Source organism: Arachis duranensis, unplaced genomic scaffold, assembly GCF_000817695.3.
Source record: "Arachis duranensis cultivar V14167 unplaced genomic scaffold, aradu.V14167.gnm2.J7QH unplaced_Scaffold_49773, whole genome shotgun sequence".
Taxonomy (NCBI): domain Eukaryota; kingdom Viridiplantae; phylum Streptophyta; class Magnoliopsida; order Fabales; family Fabaceae; genus Arachis; species Arachis duranensis.
The window spans coordinates 219-8,014 of NW_026264941.1; the positions used below are offsets into that span (position 1 = coordinate 219).

General features: G+C 28.5%; 1 long non-coding RNA gene across 1 annotated transcript; it reads left to right on the forward strand.

Annotated features, from left to right (window-relative positions):
- The first annotated feature begins 96 nt into the window (after window positions 1-96).
- LOC127744510 (uncharacterized) lies at window positions 97-6,591 on the forward strand. The gene is made up of 3 exons (XR_008005473.1): window positions 97-149; window positions 249-434; window positions 6,446-6,591. It is a non-coding gene; the product is annotated as an uncharacterized LOC127744510 (long non-coding RNA).
- Window positions 6,592-7,796: the final 1,205 nt, after the last annotated feature.

The following is a 7,796-nucleotide window of genomic DNA, read 5'->3' on the forward strand; positions in this document are numbered from 1 at the left end:
ATTTTCTCGGATTTCTAGCATTCTCTTGGCTTTTTTAGGGTTTTGTAGGGTTTTTATGGTTTGTTAAGGTTTTCGAGGATTTTTTTAGGGTTTTCTAGGGTTTTTAGGGTTTGTTAAGGTTTTCGAGGATTTTTTTAGGGTTTTCTAGGGTTTTTAGGGTTTGTTAAGGTTTTCGAGGGCTTTTTTAGGGTTTTCTAGGGTTTTTAGGGTTTGTTAAGGTTTTCGAGGATTTTTTTAGGGTTTTCTAGGGTTTTTAGGATTTTCTAGTTTTTTTAGGGATTTTTGGGTTTTCTATGGTTTTTTTATGGTTTTTAAATTTTTTAGGGTTTTTTAGAGTTTCCTAGGGTTTTTAGAGATTTTTTATTGTTTTCTAGAATTTTTTATGGTTTTTTAGGATTTTTAACGGTTTTCTACGCTTTTTCTTATTTTTTAGGGTTTTTAGGAGTTTTTTGAGTTTTCTAGTGTTTTTTAGTGTTTTTACTGTTTTTTAGGGTTTTCTAGGATTGTGTCGAGTTTTTACTGTTTTTGAGTGTTTTTAGTGTTTTTTAGGGTTTTCTAGGATTGTGTCGGGTTTTTACTGTTTTTGTAGGGTTTTTATGGTTTTCTAGGGCTTTTTAGGATTTTTACAATTTTTTTAGGATTTTTTATGGTTTTTAGGATTTTTTTTTAGGATTTTCTCGGATTTCTAGCATTCTCTTGGCTTTTTTAGGGTTTTGTAGGGTTTTTAAGGTTTGTTAAGGTTTTCGAGGATTTTTTTAGGGTTTTCTAGGGTTTTTTAGGATTTTCTAGGGTTTTTAGGGATTTTCTGATTTTCTATGGTTTTTTATGGTTTTTAGGTTTTTCTAGGGTTTTCTATGGTTTTCTAGGGTTTCTAGTATTTTTCAGAGTTTTTAGGGTTTTTTAGCATCTTCTAGGATTTTTAGGCTTCTCTAGTGTTTGTTCTCGGGTTTTCATAGTTTTCTTGGATTTTTAGGATTTTTTAGGGTTTTCTAGGAATTTTTAGGGTTTTCTAGTGTGTTTAGGGGTTTTTAGGGATTTCTAGGATTTTCTAAGGCTTTTAAAATTTTTTGGATTTTTAGAGTTTTTAGGGTTTTCTAGGGTTTTTAGGGTTTTTTAGAATTTTGTAGGGTTTTTAGGATTTTTAGAGTTTTTTAGAGTTTTCTAAGATTTTCCAGGATTTTTTTAGGGTTTTCTAGGGTTTTTTAGGGTTTTTACTATTTTTTATGGTTTTCTAGAATTTTTTAGGGTTTTCTAAAGGTTTTTAGGATTTTTTAATGGTTTTCTAGGGTTTTTTATGATTTTTTTTATGGTTTTTTGGATTTTCTAGAGTTTTTAGGGTTTTTTATGGTTTTCCAAGATTTTTAGTGTTTTTTAGGGTTTTCTAGGTTTTCTAGGATTTTTTATGTTTTTTAGCGTTTTCTAGGGTTTTTCAGGATTTTTACTGTTTTTTAGGATTTTCTGAGATTTTTAGGGTATTTTAGGATTTTTTTGTTTTCTATGATTTTTAGGGTTTTTAGTGTTTTTACTGTTTTTTTATGGTTTTCTAGAATTTTTTGAGGGTTTTCAAGGACTAAGGATTTTCTAAGGTTTTTATAAGGTTGTCTAGGGTTTTTAGGGTTTTCTGAGTTTTTTTAGGATTTTTACGATTTTGTAGGGTTTTTTAGGGTTTTCTAGGGTTTTTAGGGATTTTTGGGTTTTCTAGGGTTCTTTGTGCGTTTTAGGTTTTTCTAGGGTTTTCTATGATTTTTTATTGTTTTCTAGGTTTTTTATGGTTTTTAGGTTTTTTTAGGGTTTTTAAGGTTTTTTAGGATTTTCTATGGTTTTTTTATTTTTTAGGGTTTTCTAGGGTTTTTAGGAGTTTTTTGAGTTTTCTACGTTTTTCTTAGGGTTTTTACTGTTTTTTAGGGTTTTTTGGGATTTTATAGGTTTTTCTGGGGTTTGTAGGGTTTTTATAGTTTTCTAGGGTATTTTAGATTTTCTAGGGTTTTTAGGGTTTTTTTTATGGTTTTCTAGAGGTTTTAGGATTTTTTTAGAGTTTTTTAGGGTTTTTTAGAGTTTCCTAGGGTTTTTATAGATTTTTTATTGTTTTCTAGGGTTTTTTATGGTTTTTTGGGTTTTTTAGGGTTTTTAAGGTTTTTTACGGTTTTCTAGTGTTTTTAGGGTTTTTAGGTGTTTTTTGAGTTTTCTAGTATTTTTTAGGGTTTTTACTGTTTTTTAGGGTTTTCTAGGATTCTCTAGGGTTTTTACTGTTTTTTAGGGTTTTCTAGGATTTTTAGAGTTTTTTAGGGTTTTCTAGGATTTTCCAGGATTTTTTAGGATTTTTAGGGGTTTTTTAGGGTTTTTAGTGTTTTTTATGGTTTTCTAGAATTTTTTAGGGTTTTCTAAAGGTTTTTAGGATTTTTTAATGGTTTTCTAGGGTTTTTTTATGATTTTTTTATGGTTTTTTGGATTTTCTAGAGTTTTTAGGGTTTTTTATGGTTTTCCAAGATTTTTAGTGTTTTTTAGGGGTTTTCTAGGGTTTTCTAGGGTTTTTCAGGGTTTTTACTGTTTTTTAGGATTTTTTGGAATTTTTAGTGTTTTTTAGGATTTTTTTGTTTTCTAAGATTTTTAGGGTTTTTTAGGTTTTTTTTTTTGTTTTCTAAGATTTTTATGGTTTTTTAGGATTTGCTAGGATTTTTTGTGTTTTTTAGGATTTTTTTAGGATTCTCTAGGATTTTTATGGTTTTCAGGGATTTTTAGGGTTTTTACGGTTTTGAGTGTTTTGAGGATTTTTAGGTTTTTTAGGGTTATCAAGGGTTTTAGGGTTTTTTTAGGGTTTTTAGGGTTTTCTGGGGTTTTTAGAGGGTTTTCGAGGTTTTTTTTGGGTTTTCAAGGATTAAGGGTTTTCTAAGGTTTTTATAAGGTTTTCTAGGGTTTTTAGGGTTTTCAGGGCTTTTTTAGGATTTTTACGATTTTGTAGGGTTTTTTAGGGTTTTCTAGGGTTTTTAAGGATTTTTGGGTTTTCTAGGGTTCTTTGTGGGTTTTAGGTTTTTCTAGAGTTTTCTATGGTTTTTTATTGTTTTCTAGGGTTTTTTATGGTTTTATGTTTTTTTAGGGTTTTCTATGGTTTTTTAGGAGTTTTTTGAGTTTTCTAGGTTTTTCATAGGGTTTTTACTGTTTTTAAGGGTTTTTGGGATTTTATAGGTTTTTCTGGGGTTTGTAGGGTTTTTATAGTTTTCTAGGGTTTTTTTAAATTTTTAAGATTTTTAGTGTTTTTTTTTTGTTTTCTAGGGTTTTTAGGGGTTTTTAGAGTTATTAGGGTTTCTTAAGGTTTTTATAGATTTTTTATTGTTTTCTAGGGTTTTTTTTATGTTTTTTTGGTTTTTTTAGGGTTTTTAAGGTTTTTTAGGGTTTTCTAGTGTTTTTAGGGTTTTTAGGAGTTTTTTGAATTTTCTAGCGTTTTTTAGGGTTTTTTACTGTTTTTTAGGGTTTTTTAAGATTCTCTAGGGTTTTTACTGTTTCTGTCGGCTTTTTATGATTTTCTAGGATTTTTAGAATTTTTTTAGGATTTTTCATGGTTTTTAGGATTTTTTTAGGATTTTCTGGATTTCTAGTATTTTCTATGCTTTTTTAGGGTTTTCTATGGTTTTTAGGGTTTGTTAAGGTTTTCGATGATTTTTTTAGGGTTTTCTAGTGTTTTTTAGGATTTTCTAGTTTTTTTAGGGATTTTTCGGTTTTCTATGGTTTTTTTTATGGTTTTTAAATTTTTTAGCGTTTTTTAGAGTTTCCTAGGGTTTTTAGAGATTTTTTATTGTTTTCTAGGGTTTTTTATGGTTTTTTGGTTTTTTTAGGGTTTTTAAGGGTTTTCTATGCTTTTTTTTATTTTTTAGGGTTTCTAGGGTTTTTAGGGTTTTTAGGAGTTTTTTGAGTTTTCTAGTGTTTTTTAGGTTTTTTACTGTTTTTTAGGGTTTTCTGGGATTGTCTAGGGTTTTTACTGTTTTTTTAGGGTTTTTATGTTTTTCTAGGATTTTTTAGGATTTTTACAATTTTTTTAGGATCTTTTATGGTTTTTAGGATTTTTTTAGGATTTTTTCGGATTTCTAGTATTCTCTAGGCTTTTTTAGGGTTTTGTAGGGTTTTTAGGGTTTGTTAAGGTTTTCGAGGATTTTTTAGGGTTCTCTAGGGTTTTTTAGGATTTTCTAGGGTTTTTAGGGATTTTTGGATTTTCTATGGTTTTTTATGGTTTTTAGGTTTTTCTAAGGTTTTCTATGATTTTCTAGCGTTTCTAGTATTTTTCAGAGTTTTTAGGGTTTTTTAGCATCTTCTAGGATTTTTAGGCTTCTCTAGTGTTTGTTCTCGGGTTTTCATAGTTTTCTTGTATTTTTAGGATTTTTTAGGGTTTTCTAGGAATTTTTAGGGTTTTCTAGTGTGTTTAGGGGTTTTTAGGGATTTCTAGGATTTTCTAGGGCTTTTAGAATTTTTTAGGTTTTTTAGAGTTTTTAGGGTTTTCTAGGATTTTTAGGGTTTTTTAGGATTTTGTAGGGTTTTTAGGATTTTCTAGGATTTTTAGAGTTTTTTTAGGGTTTTCTAGGATTTTCCAGGATTTTTTTAGGGTTTTCTAGGGTTTTTTAGGGTTTTTAGTGTTTTTTATGGTTTTCTAGAATTTTTTAGGGTTTTCTAAAGGTTTTTAGGATTTTTTTAATGGTTTTCTAGGGTTTTTTTATGATTTTTTATGGTTTTTTGGATTTTCTAGAGTTTTTAGGGTTTTTTTATGGTTTTCCAAGATTTTTAGTGTTTTTTAGGGTTTTCTAGGGTTTTCTAGTATTTTTTAGGGTTTTTTAGTGTTTTCTAGGGTTTTTCAGGGTTTTTACTGTTTTTTAGGATTTTTTGGAATTTTTAGAATTTTTTAGGATTTTTTTGTTTTTTAAGATTTTTAGGGTTTTTTAGGGGTTTTTTTGTTTTCTAAGATTTTTATGGTTTTTTAGGATTTTCTAGGGTTTTTTGAGTTTTTTAGGATTTTTTTAGGGTTCTCTAGGATTTTTATAGTTTTCAGGAATTTTTAGAATTTTTACGGTTTTGAGTGTTTTGAGGGTTTTTAGGTTTTTTAGGGTTATCTAGGGTTTTTTTAGGGTTTTCTAGGGTTTTTAGAGTTTTCTGGGGTTTTTAGAGGGTTTTCGAGGGTTTTTTTTGGGTTTTCAAGGATTAAGTGTTTTCTAAGGTTTTTATAAGGTTTTCTAGGGTTTTTAGGGTTTTCAGGGCTTTTTTAGGATTTTTACGATTTTGTAGGGATATTTAGGGTTTTCTAGGGTTTTTAGGGATTTTTGGGTTTTCTAGGGTTCTTTGTGGGTTTTAGGTTTTTCTAGGGTTTTCTATGGTTTTTTATTGTTTTCTAGGATTTTTTATGGTTTTTTAGGATTTTCTATGGTTTTTTTTATTTTTTAGGGTTTTCGAGGATTTTTAGGAATTTTTTGAGTTTTCTAGGTTTTTCTTAGGGTTTTTACTCTTTTTTAGGGTTTTCTAGAATTTTCTAGGTTTTTCTGTGGTTTGTAGGGTTTTTATAGTTTTCTAGGGTTTTTAGGAGTTTCTAGGATTTTTAGGGTTTTTTTATGGTTTTCTAGGGTTTTTAGGGTTTTTTAGAGTTTTTAGGGTTTTTTAGAGTTTCCTAGGGTTTTTATAGATTTTTTATTGTTTTCTAGGATTTTTTATGGTTTTTTGGTTTTTTAGGGTTTTTAAGGTTTTTTAGGGTTTTCTAGTGTTTTTAGGGTTTTTAGGAGTTTTTTGAGTTTTCTATTGTTTTTTAGTGTTTTTTACTGTTTTTAGGGTTTTCAAGGATTCTCTAGGGTTTTTACTGTTTTTGTCGGCTTTTTATGATTTTCTAGGATTTTTTTTGGTTTTTAGAATTTTTTTACGATTTTTTATGGTTTTTAGGATTTTTTTAGGATTTTCTGGATTTCTAGTACTTTCTAGACTTTTTTTAGGGTTTTCTAGGGTTTTTAGGGTTTGTTAAGGTTTTCGAGGATTTTTTTAGGGTTTTCTAGGGTTTTTTAGGATTTTCTAGGGTTTTTAGGGATTTTTGGTTTTTTTATGGTTTTTAGGTTTTTCTAGGGTTTCTATGGTTTTCTAGTATTTTTCAGAGTTTTTAGGGTTTTTAGCCTCTTCTAGGATTTTTAGGCTTCTCTAGTGTTTGTTCTCGGGTTTTCATAGTTTTCTTGGATTTTTAGGGTTTTTAGGGTTTGTTAAGGTTTTCGAGGATTTTTTTAGGGTTTTCTAGGGTTTTTTAGGATTTTCTAGTTTTTTAGGGATTTTTGGATTTTCTATGGTTTTTTTTATGGTTTTTAAATTTTTTAGGGTTTTTTAGAGTTTCCTAGGGTTTTTAGAGATTTTTTACTGTTTTCTAGGGTTTTTTATGGGTTTTTGGTTTTTTTAGGGTTTTTAAGGGTTTTCTATGGTTTTTTTTATTTTTTAGGGTTTCTAGGGTTTTTAGGGTTTTTAGGAGTTTTTTGAGTTTTCTAGTGTTTTTTAGGGTTTTTACTGTTTTTTAGGGTTTTCTAGGATTGTCTAGGGTTTTTACTGTTTTTTTAGGGTTTTTATGGTTTTCTAGGGTTTTTTAGGATTTTTTTTAGGATTTTCTCGGATTTCTAGTATTCTCTAGGCTTTTTTACAGTTTTGTAGGGTTTTTAGGGTTTGTTAAGGTTTTCGAGGATTTTTTAGGGTTTTCTAGGGTTTTTAGGATTTTCTAGGGTTTTTAAGGATTTTTGGATTTTTTATGGTTTTTTTATGGTTTTTAGGTTTTTCTAAGTTTTTCTATGATTTTCTAGGTTTTCTAGTTTTTTTCAGAGTTTTTAGGGTTTTTTAGCATCTTCTAGGATTTTTAGGCTTCTGGTGTTTGTTCTCGGGTTTTCATAGTTTTCTTGGATTTTTAGAATTTTTTAGGGTTTTCTAGGAATTTTTAGGGTTTTCTAGTGTGTTTAGGGGTTTTTAGGGATTCCTAGGATTTTCCAGGGCTTTTAGAATTTTTTAGGTTTTTTAGAGTTTTTAGGGTTTTCTAGGGTTTTTAGGGTTTTTTAGGATTTTGTAGGGTTTTTAGGATTTTCTAGGATTTTTAGAGTTTTTTAGGGTTTTCTAGGATTTTCCAGGATTTTTTTAGGGTTTTCTAGGGGTTTTTTTAGGGTTTTTAGTGTTTTTATGGTTTTCTAGAATTTTTTAGGGTTTTCTAAAGGTTTTTAGGATTTTTAATGGTTTTCTAGGGTTTTTTATATTTTTTATGGTTTTTTGGATTTTTGAGAGTTTTTAGGGTTTTTTATGGTTTTCCAAGATTTTTAGTGTTTTTTAGGGTTTTCTAGGGTTTTCTAGGATTTTTTAGGGTTTTTTTAGTGTTTTCTAGGGTTTTTCAGGGTTTTTACTATTTTTTAGGATTTTTACGGTTTTTTAGGATTTTTTTGTTTTCTAAGATTTTTAGGGGTTTTTAGGATTTTCTTAGGGTTTTTACTGTTTTTAGGATTTTTTGGGATTTTATAGGTTTTTCTGGGGTTTGTAGGGTTTTTATAGTTTTCTAGGGTATTTTAGGATTTTCTAGGGTTTTTAGGGTTTTTTTATGGTTTTCTAGGGTTTTTAGGGTTTTTTTTAGAGTTTTTTAAGGTTTTTTAGAGTTTCCTAGGGTTTTTATAGATTTTTTATTGTTTTCTAGGGTTTTTTTTATGGTTTTTTGGGTTTTTTAGGATTTTATGGTTTTTTAGGGTTTTCTAGTGTTTTTAGGGTTTTTAGGAGTTTTTGTGTTTTCTAGTATTTTTAGTGTTTTTTTACTGTTTTTTAGGGTT